This window comes from Leptonychotes weddellii, chromosome 9 (genome assembly GCF_054177405.1).
Source record: "Leptonychotes weddellii isolate Sample4059 chromosome 9, ASM5417740v2, whole genome shotgun sequence".
NCBI classification, from domain to species: Eukaryota; Metazoa; Chordata; class Mammalia; order Carnivora; family Phocidae; genus Leptonychotes; species Leptonychotes weddellii.
Genome location: NC_138377.1, coordinates 102,426,918 through 102,453,722, shown reverse-complemented (window position 1 = coordinate 102,453,722; position 26,805 = coordinate 102,426,918). Strand labels below are relative to the sequence as shown.

Genomic DNA, 26,805 nt, shown 5'->3' with positions numbered 1-26,805 from the left:
GAAGCAGCCCTGAACTTCATCCGACTTGATCTTGATCTCTAAACCATTCTAAAACCAGTTTTGAATATTTCAGCGTAATTTTTCTCCAGACCATTAAAGCCCCTCTGTTAAATATTTAGTCCTTTTCATTGATGCGTGCATCATGAACTTACCATTTTGGTCTCCTTTATATAGTAAAAACAAATAAAAGTAAGCAATAGAGAAAATAGGGGATCAGAGAGGCCTGGTTTCAAAACTGATGTCCACCTTTTACTAGCTGAGCTTACTAGCTTAGTTACTGTGAGCAATTTATTTGACCTCTCTGAGCCTCAGTTGCTATAAACCTAAATAGCGTTGTTTGGTGGATCGAGGATATTCTGGGTAAATCACCTGGCACAGTGCCTGGTGTTAGGAGCTTAATGAATGCAATTATTTTATTCCCAGTCTTGCTTCTGCTATTTTGGCCATTAGTATTTACCTACATGAGTGTTTTAAGCCTTACATGTCCCCAAAAGTATGGAGATGCAGTGCCAGGATTACTGAAATTATGCCTTCTCCTATCAGCCTGCTTGGCTATTAAGATTTTCTTTTTTATCCCTTGTTGGAAGGAGAAATCTCTAATATCCATGATCACTTTAGAAAATATATATAATAGAAAAGTTTTAAAAAAAGATTAAGGAATCACCAAAGTAATTTGAATTGTTATAGGAAGACTTTCAAATGATTCTTCTAAATCTATTTAAATACTAAGCCTAACATCCAAGAGCCTTCACTCATTACCCATCTACACATTCCTAACTAGATTGGTCTCTGAAAAAAATTCTGTACTGTACCCAGCCTTTCAGTCTTTGTTCTTGCTATCCTCCACCTGAAACACTTTCTCTTTTCCTAGGAATCCCTATCTATCAAAATGCCATCATCTTGGAGGCCCTACCACCTTCAACTTCAAGAAGTATTTTCTGATGTTGGTCCTTCTCACTCCACTCTTTCAAGCATGTATGCTCTGACCATTGACTCTCCAGAGCCTTTTGTACTTGCCTTATGGCATTTAGCATCCAGCAATGCTGCTGTTTGCTTTTGTCATTGTTATTTTTGTATGTAGAGCTTATGTACTGCCATAAAAGGCTGCAGACTATATCTTATTCTTATCTGTGTCTGCTGAAATACCTGACACAATGCTATTCACATCATAAGTATTCAGTGCGTATTTGTGGAGTTGAATTGGCACCTGGGGTATGATGGAACTTACTAACTTTTGTGCACTATTTGTACCCAACATTAAGCACAGTGACCAGTGTACAACCAAATATCTGCCAAATGAAGGAATGAATAAGTCCTCATTCTCACATTTGTGGGCATCTCAGGGTGTCAGTGTATCAATAAGCATATATTAAACAACTACTGTATGATCAAAACTGTGAGAATTGATCCCTGTCCTCAATTTAATTGGAAAGAAGTAAGTTGCAATTAACATGTGTAGATTCTGAAGACTTCAGCTGTTTGAGTGAAGGTGGGATGGAGAGGTCAGTATAGAGTTGTTTGCATTGTGAAAGATAACCCAGGGGTGCCTGGGTGACTCAGTTGGTTAAGCATCTGCCTTCAGCTCAGGTCATGATCCTGGGGTCCCGGGATCAAGCCCCACATCAGGCTTCTTGCTCAGCGAGGAGCCTGCTTCTCCTCCACTCCCTCTGCCTGCCGCTCCCCCTGCTTGTACTCTCTCTCACTATCTTTCTCTCTCTCTCTCAAATAAATAAAATCTTTGGAATAAAAAAAACAAAGAAAGATAACCCAAGCTATCTGAACTCAGAAACAATAGATTTGGGTATCAAGAGGTATTTAACTTGCATTTCCATTCATAGTTTGCATACCCAAGAGATTGAAAATACAGGGGCACCTGGGTTAAGCATCTGCCTTCTGCTCAGGTCATGATCCTAGGGTCCTGGGATCGAGCCCCGCATTGGGCTCCCTGCTCAGCGGGGAGCCTACTTCTCCCTCTGCCTGCTGCTCCCCCTGCTTGTGCTCTCTCTCTTTCTGTCAAATAAATTAATTAATATATATATTCACACAAAAACTTTTATGCAGATGTTCATAACAGCATTACTCAGAAGAGTCAAAAAATAGAAACAAATCCAAATGTTCATCAATTGATGAATGAATAGACAAAGTGAAGTATAGCCATGCAAAGAAATATTATTCATCAATAAAAAGGAATGAAGTAGTGATACATATTTTCAAGTATGTATTGAAAATATTACACTCAAGTAAAAGAAGCCAGACACAGAAAGCCACATTATGTGTGCTTCCATTTATATGAGATGTCCATAGAGATGGAAATTATATTAGAGGTTGCCAGGGGTTGGAGATGGGGGATGGGGAGTGACTGCTGATGGGCATGGAGTTTCTTCTGGGGGTAATGAAAATGTTCTGGAATTTGATAATGGTGATGATTGTACAGTCTTGATACTAAAATACCTGTATACCAACATACTAAAAACCACTGAAATTGTACACTAAAGAGGTACGTGAATTGTATCTTTTATAAAGGAGATACTTAAACTTGAAGAATTTGGATTTTGGATGGAACTAGAAGGAGAAAGCAAGAGTATGGAAGCAAGGAGGTGATAACAGAGGGAAATACAAGTGGCTAGGTACAAGACCAGAGATATGGTGAGGATCAAGTGAGAATGGATATGAAGGTTTCTGGCCATCTTTTGTCTTAATGAAGCAGGCAGTTAGACTAGAAAGGTGTTGACAAAGGAGAAAGACATCCTAGGATTTTGAAGGAAGCGTCAGATTTTTTATTTGGTCAAGGATGTGGTATATCATCAACTTGGTTTCCTTGTGAAGGTAAACAATTTAGAGGGTGAAAGTATCAGAAGGTAAGGGGGTCTGATAGCAATCAACAATGAAGTTAATGGAGAAAGTTGGAGAACAGAGACTAGACAAAGACACAAGAATTTGATTCTGAAACTATCCTGAGATGATTAAAATAGAAAATCATAAATGAGAAGGAACCAAGGGCAGTGACTTGGAGAGGTCAATGCAAATAAAGGTATTCATTTGAAGAAATGTGTGAGTACCTGTTATGTCCCAGCTATTATCCTTATTTGAATTAATGTCTTAGGATAGTCTTATGAGTGGGATTATAAGAGTATGGGCATTTCATAGTTCTTAGTACAATACTATATTATTTTTCTGAAAGGTTGTACTAATTTTTGATGCCACCAGCAATGTATGAGTGTGTTGTTTTCCACATAATTTCACCAGCAAGTTTTTGGCTAATTATGAATAGATACAAAATTATTCTTCATTTTGGCTGTTGCTTTTAATATACCATTTTCTATACCTTGGAATTGGCATCTATTGGACCATGAAAGAATTCAAAGCCTTTATATTTGCTCCCCATCTAGAATGGATTCTTTAAAAGATGCCGATTTTTTAGGACCCTAGAAATCAAACCAGCCTCTAATTTGAGTCAGCTTAAAAACTACTTTATTCAATGGCGCTCTCCTTATTTTCTAAATGATATTCACATTCAAACCACAGATAGCCATAATTCCAAATACCATTTGACTAACTTAATTCTAAAATTTGGTGTTGTAAGTATTAACTAACTTCATTTTACATATGAAAAAATCGAGACTTAGAGAGCTTAGGTCATTTGCCCAAAATCATTTGATCAGTAAGTGATAGAGACAGGATTTGAATGCCTCGCATGCAGGTTATTCTCATACTCCATGATTCCTCAGTATCACTGAAATTTTCTAGGAGCTAACAGAAACTGGAAGAAAAATCTGAAATGGAACTTGGATAGTCAGGCACTTACCTGTGCACATAATGAAGCAGTTAGCAGAGAAGTTTTTTGTTTGCTTCATTTTTTTTGCTTGGGGAGCCTACAGTGCAAAGACAGAGAGGAGGGTCTCTCTTTAAAAGCCCATATTTTCAGGGCCCTTTCTGTTTCTCCATAATGAGCAGGTACATACTGTCCCAAAATCCACAATGGGAGCAAAGGAGAAAAGAGGAAGGCAGTGGTAGAAAAGCAACTGCCTTTGAGTATATACACTGAGATTCATCTGATGGTAGGAGCAGACAAATGGTCCTAAGAGAGTCCCGTAAGGTAGCTTTTAAAGTAATAACTTCAAATCTAACCTGGTAATAAGGTTAATAAGGTATTAAAATTAAAAAGAGATAATCAAATCATGGTAGGCATTAGCAAAAAAGGAGAGATTCTTTCACTTTTATTCATATATAGTATACTCACTAAACATATTTAAGATTAGGAATATTAAACAGATGCCATGTTCCAATACTGGTTTTTAGTCAGATAAAATATAATCCCAATATATAGGTAAGGCAGTTAAGGCCCAAAATTATGCACCAAGCAGATGACACAGTGGGTGCTTGAACATAGGCCTCCTGCTTCCCAGTACGCTTTACTAAATTAACTGAACTAAGAGAAAACAATAACACGTGTGGTTATTTTGTAATTTATATGTATAATGTTTTTATAATTTAATATGTTATCCTGAAGAGAGATTATTTCTCTGTGTATCTTCAAACAATAATAGAGATCCACACACCAGATTACTAAATGTTAGAATATTAGGTTAGAATAAGTGATACTGAAGATTAAGTTAAACCCTGGTGTATCAGATAATCTATCTGTAAATTACACCTAAATAATATTTCTCTGTATCCAACATTGCACTGATGAGGGTGGGAAACACGTATCTTTTGAAAACTTATCATAGAAACATTATTCATAAAAGATTGTGATGTGCATGTATGTGTATTTATATTGAAGCATTTGAATTTTCAACACAGCCCAGTCCTTTTTCCATCCCTACCTCTTTAAGTGAAGCTAATACCCCTCTTTCACAAGAATGAGTATCCAGATACTCCACTTTTCTCTTTCTCAGCCTCAGAATGTATATCTTTCTTCTCTTTCCCATCTCCACATTTCTTTCATTCCTGTACTCCATAGCTTTAATACCTATTCTCTTGACACAAACCTTTCATTTTTGTTGCTGATGGTATCACAATTACTACAAATCTTTGGGGGAACAATATAACAATATAGCTGTTATATCAGCAATAATAAAGTGTTCATAGTCTTGAGCCAGTAATTCACTGATAGGATTTTATTCTGAGAAAATACTTCAAATGAAGAAAGTAGTTAAAGGCACAAAATGTTAATAGTACTGATATCTGTACTTTCTAAAAAAAAATGGAAACCTTCTGAATATCCAACAATAAAGTAATGGTTAAGCAAATTATTACCTCCCCCTTCAGTAAGCTATTAGACATTTTTCACAATAGCTTCTTTTAAAATACATAGGAAGATGTTTTAAGAATTTTTTTTTCAAAAATGAAAAGGAAAAAATAAATAGAAGAGGAAAACTGATGTGATTAGTGTATATTTCTAAAGCATTTGTATTTCCTGTATAATAATAACTGACATTTATTGAGCATTTAACTGGTATCAGACATGATACAAAAGCAATATTATTGAAGTAGTATTGAGTAGTTAGTAAGAAAAGTGCTCTAGAGTCAAATCCTGGCTCCATCACTTAATACTATGTGACCTTGGAAAGGAAATGGGAGTTAATAACTATATCTCCATTAAATTGTTAAATCCACATAAACTGCCTGCCACATAGTAAGCCCTCATTAAGTGTTTTTGTTACTAGACGTTTTACAAACGTATTTCATTTAATCGTCACATCCTCATAACTTTATAAGATAGTATTCATTTTACATAGAAGAAAATTGAAACACAGAATCTTTAAATATCTAGGTTAAGTAATTTGCCAAAGTCACACAGCTAATAAGCAGTAGAGTTTTGATTGAGAACTCTGCTATGACTTCCACTTCTGGCTCTGAAGGACTAGGTTGCTGCAGACTGATGCTTTTGCTGAGAACAACATGAAAAGGCAGATATCATACCAAAAAAAGAAAAGAATAGTGGCATCAGAGACCTAATGAGGTAGCCAGGACTTAAGAAACCAAAATTATGGAGCACAGGCAACTTCAAAGAAGTGGGCTTATGTTCTGTGCTTCTCTTTTCCCCTCTAGGAATTTGCTTAATTCATGGTACAAGAGAAGAAATTATGAAACTTAGCAGAGGACTTCTGCTAGAAGCAGAGGAGCCAGTTTAGGGCTGGTACACAAAAATTGGAGTTTGGAGATCCCCAGGTGGCCAGGACTGAGGAGCCAAAATCCTAGGAGAAAAGGTTAGGCACCAAGAAATGATTTTTTTAATTTATTTTTCCCTTAGGGTATTTGCTACACAGAGTCAAAGGCTAAGAAGCTAAGCAGAAAACCCCTGAAAAACAGAGTGAAATTTTTGTCCATCTCATGATGTTAAGAAGCAAAAGTTAAAAATCAGGTCCCTCCAAGGAGCAAAGGACCTATAAACATCCCAGACTCTCAAGTAGGATTCCCTTTTAAAGGATTACACCCTTTAAGTGGAGGCAAACTAGAGGTAGAGAGAGAGCCTTAGAAAATTGCCACCTAACGTCAAATCAGTACAGTTTCTGATTAAAATAAGATGATCTGGGGGTGCCTGGGTGGCTCAGTCGGTGAAGCGTCTGCCTTCGGCTCAGGCCATGATCCCAGGGATCCTGGGACCAAGTCCCGCATCGGGCTCCCTGCTCGGTGGGAAGCCTGCTTCTCCCTCTCCCTCTACCTGCTGCTCCCCCTACTTGTGTGCTCGATCTCTCTCTCACTGTCTCTCTCTCCCTGTCAAATAAATAAATAAAATATTTAAAAATAAGTAAAATAAGATGATCTGTCTGTTGCTGCATTCCAGAGGGGAGGGTGATTTCTCTCTGAAGGAAGTAATATCATCCAAAGCTTCTACAATTTTTCGTCTACCTTGTTAGCAAAAATTACCAGGCATATGAAAATAATAGGATTAAGAGAAAATTCAGACAATGGGAACAGATGAAATAATACAGATATTGGAGTTATCAGACACAGACAGTGACTAATATGTTTAAAGAAATAGATGCTAAAATGGAAAATGTCACTAGAGAAGTAGAATTTATTTTAAAAATCATTTGGAAGTTATAGAAACCAAAAAATACAATGATTGAAACTAAGAACCTTTAATAGGATTTAACAAAACAGAAGAGGTGAATTGGAAGATAGAGCCTTGGAAAATATCAGACTGAAGCATGGAGAAGAAAAAGTATGAAAATATAATAAAATGTATAAGAGAATGTGGAAGGCTGAATAATGGTCCCTGAAAGATGTCCATATCCTAATCCCCAGAACCTGTGCATATGTTACCCTACTTAGCAAAAAAGAACTTTGCAGATACGACTAAATTAGGAATCTTGAGGTAAGATTATCCTGGATTATCCAGATGTGTCCTGTCTAATCAGAAGGGTCTTAAGTGGGAGGCAAAAAGATCAGATATAGATAGAAGATACACAGAAACAAGTCAGAGAGAAGAGAAGATGCTGCATTCTTGCCTTTGAAGATGGAGGAAGGGGCCATAAACCAGGGAATGGAAGCAGCACCTAGAAGCTGGAAAAGGCAAGGAAATGGATTCTCCCCTAGAGCCTCCAGACGAATCCAGCCCTTTGGAACCATTTTAGACTTCTAATATCCAGACTATAAGAAAATAAATTTGTATAACTCTAAGCCAATAGTTTTTTGGGTTTTTTTTTTTTTTTAAGATTTTATTTATTTGACAGTGAGAGATACAGCGAGAGAGGGAGCACAAGCAAGTGCAGTGGGAGAGGGAGAAGCAGGCTTCCCGAGGAGCAGGGAGCCCGATGCAGGGCTCAATCCCAGGACCCCGGGATCATGACCTGAGCCGAAGGCAGATGCTCAACAACTCAGCCACCCAGGCGACCCTCTGAGCCAATAGTTTTATGGTAATTTGTTACAGCAGCAATATGAAAATATTCAGAAATATGATGAAAAAGTCTAATACACTTGTAATTGGAGTCCCAGAAAAGGAGAGAGAAAATTAGGAGAAGCGATGTTTGAAAAGATAATGTGTTGTGACTAATTGTTAAATTAACCTTTGGTAAGTAGAGCTCTGGGGTGTCAAGTGGTGAAGCACAGTTCAACAAAAGATCATAAGGGAATTGAAATAGAAAAATTTATTTTTCACAGGTCCTAGAGGAAGTACGTGGTACACCTTGAGGGACCACACAGGAAAATCAAGGCAGGTTGCAGATACAGAGAGCCACAGGACCAGGGCATATGCCTTTATGAGGTTCCATGGGCGAAGTGCTTTGGAGTTCCCGGGCTAGGCTTGACTGGTCAATTGAAACCAAAAGAACAGAATTTGGTAAGCTCCAAGGGGATCTTACCTAGGGGATGTGCAAGGGGAAGGCCCTGGAAGATAGGGGAGACTGTTACCACTGGGGCTGTTGGGTAAATCACATCAGGAACTTAAGTTTATGTGTGACTCTGCGGGCTGTTGGCTAAGGCACATGCTTTCCCAAGGGGCAAATGTCAGTTTAAGCACCCCCCCTCACCCCCCAGGCTTCTTGGCCAAACGAAATGGAGACCCAAGGCAGCAATACCTTAGCTAGCAGAGTACCTTAGCTAAACTTTTGACATAATGACTGAGAATTTTCTAAAACTGATAAAAGACATCAAGCCATGGATTTCAAAAGTATAATTAACCCCAAGCAGAATAAATGCAAGGAGGAAAAAAAAAAAAAAAAGACTAAATGCAAGGAGGACCAAACTTAAGCACTTTGTAGTAAAACTGCTGAACGTAGCCAGAGAATTAAAAGACCCTTCATATTCAAAGGAACAATGATAAGACACATCTGACTTCTCAACAGAAATAATGGAGGTAAAAAAAAACTGGAATGCAATCTTTAAAGTGCTTAAAGAAAATAACTCTATCTAAAATTCTATTCCCAATGAAAATGTTGTTCTGAAGTACATGAGACATAGAGATAACCAGAAAAATAACTAAAACAACTTATTGCATGCAGACCCTCACTAAAAAAAAAACAAAAAACCTAAAGGTAATTTTTCAAGCAGAAGAAAAATGATCCTGGATGGAACTTGAAAGTTCAAAAAAGAAATGAAGAGCAACAGAAAGGATAAATACATAGATACAGCTACATTAACATTGACTATATAAAAATAATAATAATGATTTTGGGATATTAAATATATATAAAATTAAAACATATGATAATTATAATACAAAAGGTAGGATCAGTGTAAATGGAAAATACTAAGGTCCTAGCGTTGTCGGGGAAGTAGTAGAATTCCTAATGTTTTATTAGACTAAAATAAGTCAATGACTCATAATCTCTTGTATAACCAATAAAAGAACAATAAATGAATGTATAGCTAGGAGAAAAATAGAATGAAAAATTACTAGATTAATCCAAAAGAAGGAAAGAAAAGGTCATATAACAGATGAGACAGAGACAATAACATAATAGGTAGAAACCGGATTTTATTGAAAAAACAGTAAATGTCAGATTGATTTTTTTTTTTTTTAAAGATTTTATTTATTTATTTGACAGAGACACAGCGAGAGAGGAAACACAATCAGGGGGAGTGAGAGAAGGAGAAGTAGGCTTCCTGCGGAGCAGGGAGCTGATGCGGGGCTCAATCCCAGGACCCCGGGATCATGACCTGAGCCGAAGGCAGACGCTTAACAACTGAGCCACCCAGGTGTCCCAGATTGATTTGTTTTCAATCCAACTACATACTGCTTACGAAAGACACACCAGAAATGTAAAGACCCAGAAAGATTGGAAGTAAAAGAATGGAAAATATCATACAAACACTAAACAAAAAATATATATAATATAAATAGCAACACACAGTAGACTTGAATACAAGAAGAATAACTAGAAATAATAAAGAATATTTCATAATTATAAAAGGGTCATTCTTTTTTTTTAAGTTTTTTTTTTTTTTTTTTAAGTAATCTACCCCCAACATGGGGCTCAAACCCAGAACACCAAGATCAAGAGTCCCATGTTCCACCAACTGAGTCAGCCAGACATCCCAAAAAGGTCATTCTATCAGGAAAGCGTAAGAACTGTAAGTTTGTATGTATCTAGTAATACAGCTTCAAAAATGTTTTTCCAAGTTCACACAGATCTTTTACCAAAATAGATCATATGATGGGCCATAGAGAAAGTCTCAACAAATGTAATCCAGAATATGTTAATCCAACCACAATAGAATTAAGTAAAAAATGGGGGGGCACCTGGTTGGCTCAGTCGTTAGGCCTTTGGCTCGGGTCGTGATCCCAGGGTCCTGGGATCGAGCCCCACATCGGGGTCCCTGCTCCATGGGAAGCCTGCTTCTCCCTCTCCCACTCCTCCTGCTTGTGTTCCCTCTCTCCTGTCTCTCTCTCTGTCAAATAAATAAATAAAATCTTTAAAAAAAAAAAAGTAAGAAATGGATTATAAAAGCATAGGTAGCAAACTCCCCCCAAAATACATTTCCAAATAACCCATTGGATCAAAAAGAAAGCACTATGGAATTAGAACACATTTATAACAGAATGATAATGAAAATACAGTATATCAAAATATATGTGAATGTGCTGAAGCTATATTTGATGGGAAATTTATAGCTATAAATGCATATATTAGAAAAGTCAAAAATCAGTGATTTAAATATCTCAAGAAATTAGGAAAAGAACAGCAAATTAAAACTAAAGTAGAAAAAAGGAAATTATAAAAAGTAGAAATTAATGAAACAGAAGACAAATGTGCAATAGGAAATATCAACAAAGCCAAAAGTTCATTCTTTGAAGAAATCAGATGCATAGACCTCTAGCAATACTGATCAAGAAAAACAGAGAGAAGCGCCTGGGTGGCTCAGTCAGTTAAACATCTGCCTTTGGCTCAGGTCACGATCTCAGGGTCCTGGGATTGAGCCCCAAGTCGGGCTCCCTGCTCTGCTGGGAGCCTGCTTCTTCCTCTCCCTTTGTGCGCTCTCTCTCTCTCTCAAATAAATAAATTCTTTAAAAAAAAAAAAGAAGAAAGAACACAATATTAGGAATGGAAAGAAGACATTTCTGTGCAGATTCTACAGATGTTAAAATGGTAAGATATTATGAACAACTTTATGCAAGCAAATTTTAAATTTCAGGTGGAATGGTAAACATACTTTACCAAAATTGGCACATGGAGAAATAGAATATCTGAATATTGCTTTTACCCGTTAAAGACATTGAATCCATTATTTAAATTTTATTTATAAAGAAAGCCATGCCTAGATGATTTCACTGGTGAATTTTTTTTTTAAGATTTTATTTATTTATTAGAGAAAGCAGGAACAGGGGGACGGGCAGAGGGAGAAACAGACTTCCTGCTGAGCAGGGAACCCGACATGAGGCTCGATCCCAGGACTCTGGGATCATGACCTGAGCCAAAGGCAGATGCTTAACCAACTGGAGCCACCCAGGTGCCCCACTGGTGATTTCTTATAAATGTTTAAAGAAGAAGTAACCCCAGTCTTACTCATACTCTTCCATAGAATACAACTTGTTTTCTGCAATCAGCAAAGCCTTGATGCCAAGACTCGACCATCACATTTTGAGAGAAAATATTTACAGGCCAGTTTCTTTCATGAACCTAAATGTATAACTTGGGAACGTAAAAAGTCTAAAAGAATCTACAAATTATTAGAATTAATAAATGAATTTAGCAAGACTACTTGATGCAAAGTCAAAATACAAAATTAATTCATATACAAGCAACAATAAGTTAGAAAATTAAATTTACAAAAACAATACCATTTACAATAGAATCCAAAAAAAATCAAACTTAAGTCTTGCAAGACCTTTTGACAGAAAACTTTGACAGAAATTAAGAGCTAATAATCTGTAGTCAGATTGGGAAACTCAGTACTGTGAAATTGACTCCTTCCCAAATTGGTCTATAGATTAAATAGAATCCTAATAAAATGCCAGATGGCTTATATATAGGGTAGAAAGAGGGAGTGACAAATTGGTTTTGAAATCCACATGGACATGAAAAGGGCTAAGAGTAGTCAAGACAATTTTAAGAACAAAGCTGGAGGACTTTCATTACCAGATAACAGGGTTTGCTGTAAAGCTACAGTCATTAGACAGTGTCACAATTCACATGAGAATAGACAAGTGGATCTATGGAACGGAATAAAGAATCCAGAAATGGTCTCACATAGATGTAATTACTTAATTTTATGACAGCAAAGGCGCTGCAGCACAGTCAGGAAAGAATGGACTTTTTTTCTTTTTTTTTAAAGATTTTATTTATTCATTCGACAGAGAGGGAACACAAGCGGGGATGCGGGAGAGGGAGAAGCAGGCTTCCCGCCGAGCAGGGAGCCCGATGTGGGGCTCGATCCCAGGACCCTGGGATCATGACCTGAGCCGAAGGCAGACGCTTAACCGACTGAGCCACTCAGGCGCCCCAGGAAAGAATGGACTTTTCGATAAATAGTGCTGGGTCGTGTGGGGAGGGAAAAAAAAATGAATCTCCATTCCTACCTCACAACAAGAATCAATTCCAGTTGGTTCATAGATCTAAATATTAAAGATAAAACTTTAGGGAAAAACTGAAAATATCTTAATCTTGGAATAGGTGAGGATCCAAAAAGGAAGGAGAAGATTGCTAAATTGAACCTTATTAAAATTAAGAACTTATATTTGTCAGAAGACAGAACTATTATAAGAGCGGACAAACAAGTCACAGAGTGAGAGTATATATTTTTGTATTCCATGTATCCAATAAAGGACTTGTGGAACTCCTAAAAATCAGAGAAAAAAGAAAACCAAATTTCTAAAAGGACAGAATACTTGAATGGGTGCTCCACAAAAGAAACTATCCAAAAACCAACATGCAGCCAATAATTGTTAATCATTGAATAAATTCAAATAAAAACCACAATGAAATACCACTACATACCCTAAGAAACAGCTAAAATTTTAAAAGACTGCAATATCAAGTACCTTGATGTGGAACAACTGAAACTTATGTGCTACTGGTGGATGTGTATGTAAATCGTTAAAACTATTTTGGAAATCAGTTTGGTTGTATATTCTAAAAGTGAACATGCATATATCTTCTGGCCTAGCTATTCTGGGGTGTACAGCCAGCAGAAATCTATACATACATTCACCAAAAGACAAAAATGAACAAGAGTATTCATAGTAGCATTATTAATAGCCTTACCATCCATCAAAGTAGAAAGGGTGAATAAATTCTTCTTGTAACATGGGGTGATCATCAAGCATAATACTGAGCAAAAGAAGCCAGACACAAATGAATATGTAGTGTATGGATTAAGTTTGAAAACAAGCAAAACAAATTTATGGTGTTAGAACTCACTCTAGTTACTTTTATGGGGCTAGTGAATGGGAGGGGTTACATGGTAGGTGAAAGTCATACTTTTCACAAGCTATGCGCTTACAATTTGTATAATTTTTTTCTAACTTAATTTACTTAACCTCCTCCAAATGACTTTAAAGGCTATGTTTTTTTCTAGTCATCCCCCCACCTCGTACAAACCATGTAGATAGTATGCTTATCTACAACTACCAGTCCATCAGAAGGGTCTTTGCTCGTAACTTCCGTGTTATCAAAAAAGACATCTTTCACATTCTCATTTTATTTAATCTCTCAGCAACATTTGGGTTTATCTTTTTTTCTTCAAATATTCTGACACCATTCACTCCTGGTTCTCTAGCTGCCTGTGTTCACGTCTTCTCAGACACCTTTGCAAACTCCTCTGTTCATCTAATTGTTCAATTCCTCAGGACTCAATCCTCTTTCATTACTCTACCATCTCTCCCCAGGATATCTCTTACATTCTTGACTTAAAATACCAACCATCATATGTGCTGAAAATTCCTAAATTCCTATCACCAGCCCAGACTTCTGAGCTCTAGGGTCTGGTATTCAGCTTCTAACGTGGTATTTATCTCAAAGGGATCTTATGATGAACATACTCAGTCTTAAGCTCTTGGCTCTTTCCCTATTTCTACATCTTTGATCTTCCTGATCTCTGTAAACCTTATCTCCATAAATATTTACTAACTTCCTAATTAGACATCTTGGATCATTCTTAAGACCTCTCATTACCGGGGGGCACCTGGGTGGCTCAGTTGGTTAAGCATCTGCCTTTGGCTCAGGTCATGATCCTGGGGTCCTGGCATCGAGCCCCACATCCGGCTTCCTGCTCAGCAGGGAGCCTGCTTCTCCCTCTTCTCTCCGCTCCTGCTCTCTCTGTCTCTCTCAAATAAATAAATAAAATGAGTGCACACACACACATATCCAGACCACTACTAGATTCTATCAATTCTGCTTCCTAAATAGATCTTGAATTCACCCTCTATGCTCTGTCTCCACTCCCAGTATACTATTTCAAGCCACCATCTTGCTGTGGTGGACTATTGCAGTAGCTTCCCAACTGGTCCTTAAAGATCCATTCTTACTGTCAGTTCATTCTTCACACAGAAGTTAGAATGATCCCTTAAAAAACATAAATATATCATGCCTTTTCTTAAAGTTCTTCACAGGTTTGCTCTTGCACTTTGGAGAAAGCCCAACTCTTTAACATAGCTCCACATTCTCTTCAGGTTTTAGTTCTTGCTTATCTCTCTTTATTGTCCTCCTCTCCTGATCAATCATTTTCTACAGCCCACTCTAGCCTTCTCTTACTTCCTCCAAAGCACCAAGTTCTTTCTCACCTCTGTTCAGCATGGAATGTATCTATTTAACATTCAGCTCACTTCTTTAGAGACGTGCCTTGTCTAAATGACAACTCCCACTGTTATTCTATAGCATTCTGTTTTCCTTCATAGAATTTTTTTATTTTAAATTTTGTTTATTGGTATATTTGCTTGATGTCTTTCACCTCAAACCATAACTTTCATGACAACAGAGACTGTTTTGCTCCCTGTTGTAGTTCTGGTATCTTAACTAAATGCCCATGTTATATGTTTAGTAAATATATGGTAAATGAGAGAAGATAGCATGCCACCTTAGGTAAATTATAGGTCAGGAACCATTTCATATGTGTGCCTGTACCCTGGGAGCATGAAAGGGTTATTTGTTTCCTCTGGTTAAGTCCTTTATTTCTTCAGAATTTCTCTCTGAGAAAGGCAGCACATAATCATTGTAATGCCTGGAGACCATTTTTGATGATAAGTCAGGCTTCTCAGTGATGTATAGTTTATGTGCTAAGCTGAACTGTCAGTTGTGGGCAATTTTATTTAAGCCCCCAAAGAGAATATACCTGCCCACATTTCTTAGATTGGAGCTCTTAAAAACTAGAGGCAGAGTGTTCTCAGTGGCAATCTTGGCGAAGTAATTTGTCTTCTTTTCTAGAACTTCATTTTTTTTTCTTTTAATTCTTAGGGCACTAAAAAGGAAAGGTGGTCTAATTGCATTTGCTTACTACTGAACTTGACAATATTGTTCATGTAAAGATTATTAGCTGTTTTGGTCATATAAGTATGTTGAAATGCCACCACAATAAGTATATGACATGGGGGCGCCTGGGTGGCTCAGTTGGTTAAGCGGCTGCCTTCGGCTCAGGTCATGATCCTGGAGTCCCGGGATCGAGTCCTGCATCGGGCTCCCTGCTCAGCAGGGAGTCTGCTTCTCCCTCTGACCCTCCCCCCTCTAACACTCTCTCTATCTCATTCTCTCTCTCAAATAAATAAATAAAATCTTTAAAAAAAAAAGTATATGACATGGCTTTTAATCACAACAAGGCAAAAATGACCACATTTCATAATACTAATATCTTCATATATGTTTCATAAGCTGTACACAGCTATTATAATTCGATATTACAAAATATTCTACATTTTCGTAAGAGCTCATGTTTGCTTTCTTCATCTTAGACTTAGTTTTTAATTAAAATTGTAATTGTTTTTAAGCTAATTTCAGTAAAATGAGATGTGTCATTGTATGTTTGGTAGAAAATGACTTAAGTCCAACAATTTGAAGCAGTTTTCAGGCCATTAGCATGAAAAAACCCATTTAAAAAATGCCTGTTCACTACCAATTTTAGACCAGATAAATATCATTTCAAAAGGAACAGTTTTAGGGATTTATCATATTTCTTAATGTATAATAAATGAGGTATTCTTTATTTCTAAGGTCTAGATACCATACTTAGAATTCTCCCATAAATTAAAAAAACATGCCAATGTTTATTGTGCATATAAGGAGATTCAGGGCCATGGTGGGGAAGGGGCGCAGAACAAGAATGAGGATTTTGAATGCTTTTGAAAAGCCAAGTTTCTGACATCACCATCAACATCATCATTATTCTACCTTTAGCAAAATTGTTAATTCTCTCTTGGTGAAATAATTTTTAGAGTTTCATCTATTTATTGATATTTGCAGATTTACCAAACATTCATAGCTATTTTCATATCAATGAAATTAGGGCTCATAGGAGTTTTAAAATGTCTGCTCTTGAGTATGACTGAATAAGTTTCTGAATTTCACAATCCTCTGGTTGCTGCTGCCAGTTTTTTCTTCAGATTTTTAAATGTAGATCACTGACTCTAGAGCTAGTGAAATAATAGAGAAATACTGAATTTCTTTCTATAGTACTATAGCAACATATAAATATGGTACACTATGGTTATTGAGGGGGTGGGGAGATTTAGGTACAGGGAACTCTGCCATATGTAAAAACAGTCTTTTCAAGCTAATTGCCAATTTAGGGAGTGTATTAAATAAACATAATGGTTTTTATGTTTATTACAAAAAAGGGGAAAGAGCTGCTTTATTTTGCCAGAAAGACAATGTCAGCTGCTAGCCGTTTATTTCCTAGCAAAACAAACTACTTGCAAAATTCTAATTGGCAGATTTCTTCTCCCTGGCATTTAATTAAAATCTTTCTCTAGCAATACATGATACTGAAGGTAGTGTACAGATTCATTTATTGTACCAAGAAAGACTTGGGCCAAGTATGTCTTTCTAGCTTTCAGCCATTACTAATTATGTGTCTTCTCTGATTTGTTTAGCACTATCATTGGTGAGGAGCAGAGTAGATGTATTGTTTACAATCTTTCCCTTTTATGCCTGTGTCACTGTTTCTAGAGTTGTATTCATTTCTGCAAAAAGCTTAATGTTTTTTTAGATAAGTAAACCCTTACCACACTAGAAATTACAACTCAATTTTTGTGTGTAGCTTAGTGTCTGTCATGTGATAAAATAATCCTGGTGCATAGGATTGGAATTGATCTCTATTTGCATCCTACCTTAGGGTGCTGCCCTACAAATGAATATTGCTGCTCCAAGGGGACTGGGTGGAAGACTAAGGATGAATTGGTGTAATTGGATCCTTGTTATTAAAAAGTAGAAAATACTTAGCCAGTGGTACAGCAACCATTTTTATATCAAGGACACTATCCTGTTAGTTAGCAGTTGATCATTATCCAATAGGAGGCTTGAGTTCAAAGATTTGAAATTCAAAATGCTGTTTTTCAAATAGATTAAGTGGATTTAAGTTCAGTGGTGCATCATTTTATGAGTATAGTATAATGATTGTGAGAGCTTTTTTCCTCCTAAGCACTTAAATTATTATTTAAATCCTTCCTTTTTTTTTTTTTTTTTAAACTGTGCCCTCTTAGGAGGTAGGAAAAGCATGTGTGTAACCTGGTGTGTTCAACTCTTAGCTGGGCTTCATGTTTATTGTTTCAGTACTTAGTAAATATGCATAATAAAAAATAAATTGTAGCTACAGATCTGAACTTACTTTGCTATGACCTATAATAGTCTGCTCTACACTCTGCTGTTTGTCTTTCAAGTAAATCACATCACCCAAAACTTAAAACCTACTTTACTACAATAGTGCTGACATGTTTTGGGAGCCTGGAAGGCAGATTAAACTGGCATCATAGGATCTCAGTTGGTTTAACAGCTTCTCCTACCTTCTTGGTAATGCATGTATAATAATACTGAATGGCATTTGCTCTCAAGAGATTTTGGAGTTGATAGCAACAGAAATGTATTGCAGGAAAGAACACAGATACTGTAATTAAAAGGGTTATGGGAGAGACTAGAAATTACTCTATCTGAGTAATTTGTTAATCTGAAGAGCTCAACTGTGTGTTTAAATATGATACTGTGGAAAATAATCTTCCCAGTTCAAAAACAGAGTAAACTCCGTCATAGGTAGAAGACTAAAGATGTACATGGAGCTTTAAATCTTATACTCACTTATCTTTTCATAATTATGTTTATTTCCTGGACACAAGCTACTTGATATAGTTTATTGTTCTTTTACTTACTTAAAAAGAAGGTCAGGGCTGCACTTTTTTTTCCTGAATATTTACCAGCTCTATGACAGTCTTATTAGCAAGCCAGATGCATCTTACAACCTAGGGGATAAATTTGTAAGATATTTCGTGCAAGAACAAAGAGAGGGTACTAAAGATATAAATTTGATGTAGGGAAGATATAGTTGTTTTTAATACATTGTTTTAATTTAAACTTTTTTTAAAAGATTTATTTATTTTTATTTTAGAGAGAGAAGAAGAGAGTGCAAGTGTGGAGAGGGGCAGAGGGAGAGAATCCTCAAGCCGACTCTCCGCTGAGTGGGGATCCTGATGAGGGTCTTGATCTTACAACCCTGAGATCATGACCTGAGCCAAAATCAAAATCAAGAGTCGGACACTCAACTGAGCCACCCAAGCACCCTATAAACTTATGTTCTATTTCATTTAAATGTTCCTTTTCCTGATCCCAAAACTGGTTTAAGGTGATCATTCCCTATTACGGGGCCAAGTGTTACTGCTTATTCTAATGATATAGTAATATATCCTTATCGTAAAACATTTGAACTTTAAAGACTCAAAACAAGCATGACTTTTATGCTTTCAAACAGAATTTTAAAATGAAAAAAGTAAAAATACCTGAAGACAGTGGGTAGCCTCTTGAATGACTTTATTTTCTTTTTTAAGATTTTATTTATTTATATGACAGAGAGAGACACAGCGAGAGAAGGAACACAAGCAGGGGAAGTGGGAGAGGGAGAAGTAGGCTTCCTGCCAAGCAGAGCCTGATGCAGGGCTCGATCCCAGGACCCTGGGATCATGATCTGAGCCAAAGGCAGACGCTTAATGACTAAGCCACTCAGGCGCCCTCTTGAATGACTTTAAATAAGGAATGATATGCATGATTAGATTTTTATTCTAGAATGATCACTGGTAGTTGTGTGGAAACAAGTTGGAGTCAGGAGGGACAGGCAGGCAGGAGGCTGTTGGGAGTACTCAGACCAAGAAAACTAAAGGCTTTAACTGGGACAGTAATAACAGGAACACAGAAGAAAGGACAGAATCAACTGGGTTTGGTGAAGGATTCATTGTGGCAGGAAGACCAGGGGAAATGCTGAAAAGGACTCCAGGTTTTTGGCCTTAGTGACAGAGTAGAGTACTCTCAGCTGACATGGAGAACATGGGGGATGGAACAGATTTTGAGGAAGATTATGGATTCAGTTTTATAGCTGTTAAGTGTGAATTGCCTATAGCACATTAAAGGAAGATTCCTGATAATAGAGTTTAAGTGCCAAGCATTTGATAAATAAAAAGTTGGCAGCTCCAGAAGAGTTCAGAAAAGTGTGAGAGTTTGGGCGCTTGGTTGGCTCAGTCAGTTAAACGTCTGCCTTCAGCTCAGGTCATGATCCCGGAGTCCCGGGATCAAGCCCCATATCAGACTCCTTGCTCAGCAGGGAGTCTGCTTCTCCCTCTGCCCTTCACCCCGCTCATGCTCTCTCTCTCTCTCACTCTCTCTCAAATAAATAAAATCTTAAAAAAAAAAGTGTGAGAGTTTGATGTCAAATGCCAAACTCAGTCAGATATCCTGGCACATTAGCTTTCTCCTTTATAGATCAGTACATCGTTGAGCAGTGTGCAGATTAAGCCTTCAGTTCATTGTTGATGAGAATCTTTAGATGTGTTTAGGATTTCCCTGGTTCAGTCTGTTAGATGACCTTTACTGCCTTCAGGCTTTTAACCCATCCATATTTCTCTGCCAGCTCCATAAAACCATCAATTTCAGGGCACCTTTAGTCTTGAAGAGCACAGCCATGCAAGAATTTCTCTCCCAGGGACACCTGGGTGGCTCAGTTGGTTAAGCAGCTGCCTTCGGCTCAGGTCATGATCCCAGAGTGCTGGGATCGAGCCCCGCATCGGGCTCCCTATTGGGAGCCTGCTTCTCCTTCTCCCTCTGCCTGCCTCTCTGCCTACTTGTGCTCTCTCTATCTGTCTGTCAAATAAATAAATAAAATATTTAAAAAAAAAAAGAATTCCTCTCCCAGATTACAATAAAGCATTACTATTAGTAGGTCTTCCTTCTTGTTCTTACTTTATATTCTACATCAAAACTTCCTCATAGTCATGAAATGAATACATTTCATTTTGCATAATTCATATTGCAGATTTTATAGATAATCTTGAGTCTGTCTTGATTATTGTTCTAGTCCATTCAGTAAAGGACAAAATGGTAAGAATATGAGATTGTAGCAGTGTATTTATTTGACAGAGAGATAGAGAGCACAAGTAGGCAGAGTGGCAGTCAGAGGGGAGAGAGAGAAGCAGGCTTCCTGCTGAGCGGGGAGCCCGACATGGGGCTCAATCCCAGGACCCTGGGATCATGACCTGAGCTGAAGGCAAGGTTGTAGCAGTGTAAAAGGGCAATCATAGGTCTGAAATAATAATACAGGCATACTTTTAGTGTTGTGCTTTTTAAACAGAATGCCTGAGTACTACTAGAACATACATTATCTTGAGTGTGAGAAAAATCTCATTCTGGTTTTACGTTTATCTCCTAAACTTTACTCTGTAGAGACTTTTGAATGCCTTAAAATACACAATTCCATGAATGCTTCAGTTGGCTCTTTGAGGTTAGAGAAATGCTTTTATGTTTGTTCATGAATCACACTATGATTCATCGCTTTAGGCATAACCAGTGTTTTCCATATATTCATCCTTATTTGGTATGTACTGGCTAAAATAATCACCATTGACTTGACTTATCCTTTGTCTAAGAAATACACTTCTCATCTTCCCAGCCTTAACATTTAATGGTAAGCATTCTCCAAATCCAAGTGAGCTAGGTATCTTTCATAAGGAACTCTGGTATTCTAATGTATTAAGCATTGAGAGATGTTCCTTCTTGCTCTCATTAGCATACAGATGTGGCCAGCTATATACTGTAAATATTGACCTCCATTTAAAATTCACATTTTGAGTAAAAAATCTACCAGCTGGTTATCTACTCAGGTTGAAGCTTAACTTTAGAATACTTTGGTTGAAAGAGTAAAGTAAAGGTTGAAAGAGATGTAGAGAAAGAGCAAATGAAAGAAATGTGGACTAATAAAAATATAGAATTCTAGAATTTTTAGAGCTGAAAGGAGTCTCATCAGGCATCAGATTAGTCTTGGGATAACTGAGAGAATATGATTTCGAAGAGGGAGCACACTTGTTCTATTTGTCCTCAAAAAAGTAGAATGAGAACCCAAGGGTGGAAGCTCCTTGGGAATAGGTTTGGGGTTCATTATAAAGAAAAACCTAATGATCAGAGCTTTCCAGACATTCCCAAGAGTAACATTCAGGTTGAGACCTGAGCCTTGGATGTATAGTGGGACCTCGTGATCTTTGTGGGAACTTTCAGTACTGGAATTCTTACCTAAACCAGTGCTTCCTTTTTTTCTTTTAACTTTTTAAAACTGTGGTATTTATAGGAAAGTACACAAATCTTCAGTGAACAAGTCAATGAATTTGTGCATATATATCTGCAAATATTTCCAGCACTTCAGGAGAATTTTCTCCAGTCAGTAGCTCTCTCCCCCTACCGCAGATAACTGCTATGCTGATTTCTGTCCCCAAAGAGTAATTTTACCTTTACTTAAACATCATGTAAATGGATTCATGGAATATTTACTCTCTGGGTCTGGCTTCTTCTGACATCATTCTGTCTGTGAGGTTCATCCATGTTGCATGTAGCAGTAGTTCAATCTGTGCAAGTGTTTCACTGATTTCATTGTAGCAATACATCATAATGTACCTTGCCACTGTTGATGAAAACATAGGCTGGTTCCATTTTGAGGCTGTTTTTAATAATGGGGTTCCATTTTGAGGCTGTTTTTAATAATTCCAATAATATATGGAAAACACTGGCTTAATAATATAGTGACTACCATAGCCCCCATTATTAAAGCAGAATTCAGAATACATACTGTGCTTCGAGAACTTTGTAAAATCCTTATTACATGTCTTTTGGTGAACATCAGCTCTCATTTCTCTAGGATATATTACTAGGAATGCAGTTGCTGGTTCATAGGATAGGTTTATTTTAGCAGTTGTTGCCAAACAGTTTTCCAGAGTGATTGGGCACATTTAAATTCCCACTAACAACATATGAGAATTTCAGTTTCTTCTCATGCTTGCCAGCACTGTGTATTGTCAGTCTTTTATTTTAGCCATCTTGGTGAATATGTTATAGTATGTCTTTTTCTATGGTTGTTGATCATTCGGATGGTCTCTTTTATGAAGCACTCCCCTTATTTTTATTCCCTTTGGAAAAAAAATGGGTCATTTATTTGTAGGAGCTCTTTATACATTCTGAATATGAGTCTTTAGGGAATATATGTGTTACAGATATTATTTTCCAGTCTGTGGCTTACTTTTTCACTCTTAACATAGTCTTTGATGAACAGATGTTCTTAACTTTGGTGAACTCTAATTCATCATTTTTCTCTTCTCTGGTTAGTGCTTTTTGCTTCCTCTTTAAAAAGTCTTTGCCTAGCCCAAGATTATGAAGACATTTTGACCAATAATTCTTAAATTCTGATACTAAATTAGATAATGGTAAACTTTCATTGGTTCACGCATCAAAAAAAAAAAGAAATGCATAGAATTTTATTATTTTCTCCCATAATTTAAATCTTAAACTTTCAGCATTAGCTGCAAATAAGTAGATAATTATGATACCAAATCTGAAATTTACTATCAAGATAGACTTGGTTATTGCTATAATAACCAAACCACTACAGGATCTCAGTAACTTTTTTTCTCACTCATGCTATTTGTCCAAACTGGGTTAACAGGGGGCAATGCTATTTTTGGTCAGTTAGGCAAGGACATAAACTCCATTGTGATAACCACAGTCACTGTAATGGAGGAGGGGAACATGGAAAATAGCTTTTGGACTCTTGCTACTATGAGTTGACCCTCTGAGTTCCATGGTGTAACCTTACTGTGTTCCTGAAAGGAAAACTAAAAATATTTGTGAATAGCTATAGTGACTACCACAGTTAACTTGGTTACATTACTTATCTTCTCTGTGGATAGTTCACTATAAAATAAGGGCTAATGATAGTATCTACCTGGTGGTAGTTGTGAAGATTAAATGGGGTAATACATGTAAAACTCTTAGAATAGTACCTGTTACTTAGTAAACACTCAATAAGTGCTTGCTACTATTACTGTTATCATTATTGTTGTTGGGCCTTTACTATGTGATAGATACCATACTACCTGCTTTACATGGCTTAATTCTTCAAATAACTTCTATAGTAGGTACTATTATTATCCTCATTTACAGATGAGAGAACAGGTTCAGAGATGATTAACTTACCCAACTTCCGTAGCCGAAAATAAAAGATGGCATTTGAATCCAGGCAGTCTGATTTCAGAGCCTTCAGTTTAACCATGACTCACTTCCAGACAGCAAAAAATACTAATAGAAGAATTCAGAAATACATACTGTGCTTCGAGAACTTTGTGTTTGTGTATGTACATACATGTTCATTGTTGTGATTTTATATTGAATTTTTAATATATTCCTATTTTCTGCTAGTTTATAAAATTGTTTTTAACTCATATCATTTAATTGAATGTACTGTTTCATGGTGTTCTGTCATTGTGTGACAAACAAATTTGAATTCATTTTGTCCTTCATTAGCCGATGAAGGAACTGTGGCTGAAGGAGTTTAGCGATCCCAGAAGACCGGTTACTTGGTGCCATAGCCTGAACTCAGAGCCAGACTCCCTGACTCCAGAGCTCTTTCTGCTGCCTCGGGTTGCCTGCCTGAAAAAAAGGATTATATTATGTGGCACATAATCCTTTCTCAAAAATTTGAGGTGCTTTGGTTGCCCCTTCCCCAAAATTGTGAGGGAACTTGTTATAGAATTTCCTCATAGTTCACATTGGTACATCTTGATTTTAAGTTATTAGTTTTGTCTTTTAAATATGCTAATGTTCCTAAATACCCAGAACCAAATTAGATATTTGGAGAGACTCTGTAATAAGAATAAATGCCTCCAGAGAAGATGCTTCTGTGGAAAAACACTGTAATGATGAGCTTTTCCATCTAACTGGATTTGGAGTCTGAAGGGGAAGAGATGATAGTGGAATTAGAGATGGATTAAGTATATTCTGCTTGAAGTAGATCTCAAGATAAATTAGCAAGAAGTAAAATGATAACTTATTTATAAAAAGCTTGTTACTTTTTCTCCCAGTGACATAAGAATATACATTGATCAACCTCAGATGTATTGTAATTTTCAGAATTAAACCTTTTAGGGAAATGCCAAGCCATATTAAACTCATGGTCATGGACTATTTTCCCATAATTAAATGGGATTTTTATATGATAATTACAGTGTATTGTCATGTAATTTTATCTGGAAAAATAACAGTATAAATTGAGCTAACCATACATTTCCAGCCAATAGTAGAATTTCTCATTATATTGCTGTATAGTAGAGAAGGACTAGAAAGCCACACTTATTTTTCTCGGTATCAGAATGTGTCCATTATCTGCCAGGAAGGTGAACCTAATCTGTGCTATGTGGTATTGCACTCATAAGGAAAGGTATTATTGTTTTAAGAGTGGTATTTACAGGAAAGTACACAATATAGAAAAGAGTTCAAGATGCCTTCCCCTGGTCTCCTGGAGTTTCAAACATTCATGTGTTAAACACTGTTCTAAAAAATTGAATGCAGAATTTAAATGGATTTTTTTATATAAAATGCTAAGTTCATAAACTGTGCCCTCATGCTCTTCCTGCTAGACATGTTTACTCTTCTCTGCCCTGTAGGGCTAATTCTGATTTGAGAGAGAGAGAGAGAGAATGAATATATCACTAGAAATTCTCTTGAAGGCTCCTTTCAGCAATAAGCTATTAACTTCTCTAATGGTATATTTTCTGGAGAAGGGAGTGGGAAGAATCAGGTCAAAGAGAATTTTAGCTTTATGTGTAGTCAAACTTTAAAAAGAAACTGTATTCATGTATTGTGTGTGAAATTAAAATTGAAGTTTAAGAAGCCTATGATTCTTGATGGCACTTTCCTCTTTCTTTAAAGTAACATAACTGTATGACTGGATGTTGGGGAGTTAAAACAAAAGGTAGAAAGTAATTACTTGTAATCCCACCACCCTAACATAATCACTTTGAGCATTTTGGTGTGTTTCCTTCCAATCTTTTTTTCGTTTGTATATGGCCATTTAATATAGTCTGTATAGTATACTTTCTCATATATATTTCATTGAAAACTTTGTAACATGATTAGCAAAAAGCTTTCACATTCTTTTGTTGTTTGTAGAGCACGTAAAGAAATATTTATTTGATCTTCACCACATCTTTTTGGGTTAAATGGAGAAGGTATTAGCCCCATTTTACATATGAAGGTATTGAAAGCAGATAATCATATAATGCCTCTGCTTGGTGGTCCAGTGGATTTCTGTTCTTGACAGAAGTAACTTGCACTAACACAAGTGGGTGCATTTAATGCAGAAAGAGGAGCAAAATAAATCATTCTGCACATTCTTAACTCCCTGAGACCTAGTCCTGCCTTACTAGACAAGTGAGTCTTTGAACAGCAATAGGCAACTCTGGAAATACAGATTTGTCAGATTTTAGTAAATACACACCAAGAATCTTTGAGGTGCTATAATTAGTCTGGTTACTCCTCAATTAGAGTTACAGATAATGTGGTTTTATTTTTTTTAAAGAATTTTATTTATGTATTTATTTAAGAGAGAGCGAGCACAAGCAGGGTGTGGGGGGGAGGGGGTAGAGGGAAAGGGAGAAGCAGACTCCCCACTGAGCAAGGAGCCCGATGCGGGGCTTGGTCCCAGGACCCCGAGATCATGATCTGAGCCCAAAGCAGACGGTTAACCAACTGAGCCACCTAGGCACCTGATAATGTGGGGGTTTTTTTCATTATGTTCAGTTAGCCCCCATATAGTACATCATTAGTTTTTGATGTAGTGTTCAACGATTCATTAGTTGTGTATAACACCCAGTGCTCATCACAACACATGCCCTCCTTAATACCCATCACCCAGTTACCCCATCCCCCACCCCCGTCCCTTCTGAAATCCTCAGTTTGTTTCCCTATTTTTCACCTAAAAACAAAGGAAACAAGGGGCACCTAGGTGGCTCAATTGGTTAAGTGTCTGCCTTCAGCCCAGGTCATGATCCCAGGGTCCTGGGATGAAGCCTCAAATCGAATCGGGCGCCCTGCTCAGCGGGGAGCCTGCTTCTCCCTCTCCCTCTGCCTGCCGCTCCCCCTGCGTGTGCTCTCTCTTCTCTCTGACAAATAAATAAATAAAACCTTAAAAAAAAAAAAAGGAAATGAAATGAAATGAGTAGCTTATAATAAAACAGAAAGATAACATCCAAACACTTGGTCGGAATTGCCTGGGTCAGTGAGAGCCTAGAGGTTCTGTGTATGAAGGGCAAAGCCTTATCATTATTGGGTAGGGTATTTAAAGGAACAATGTTCCTAGGAAACTGTACTTCTGGAGCATTAAATATGTCAAAGTTGAATTTGCGGACCATTTGATTTACTT

General features: G+C 37.0%; 1 protein-coding gene across 5 annotated transcripts in view; it reads left to right on the top strand.

Moving 5' to 3' along the window:
* Positions 1-26,805, top strand: part of HMG20A (high mobility group 20A) — a 95,006-nt gene that overhangs the window by 3,333 nt on the left and 64,868 nt on the right. The gene's annotated exons all lie outside the window — the stretch shown is intronic.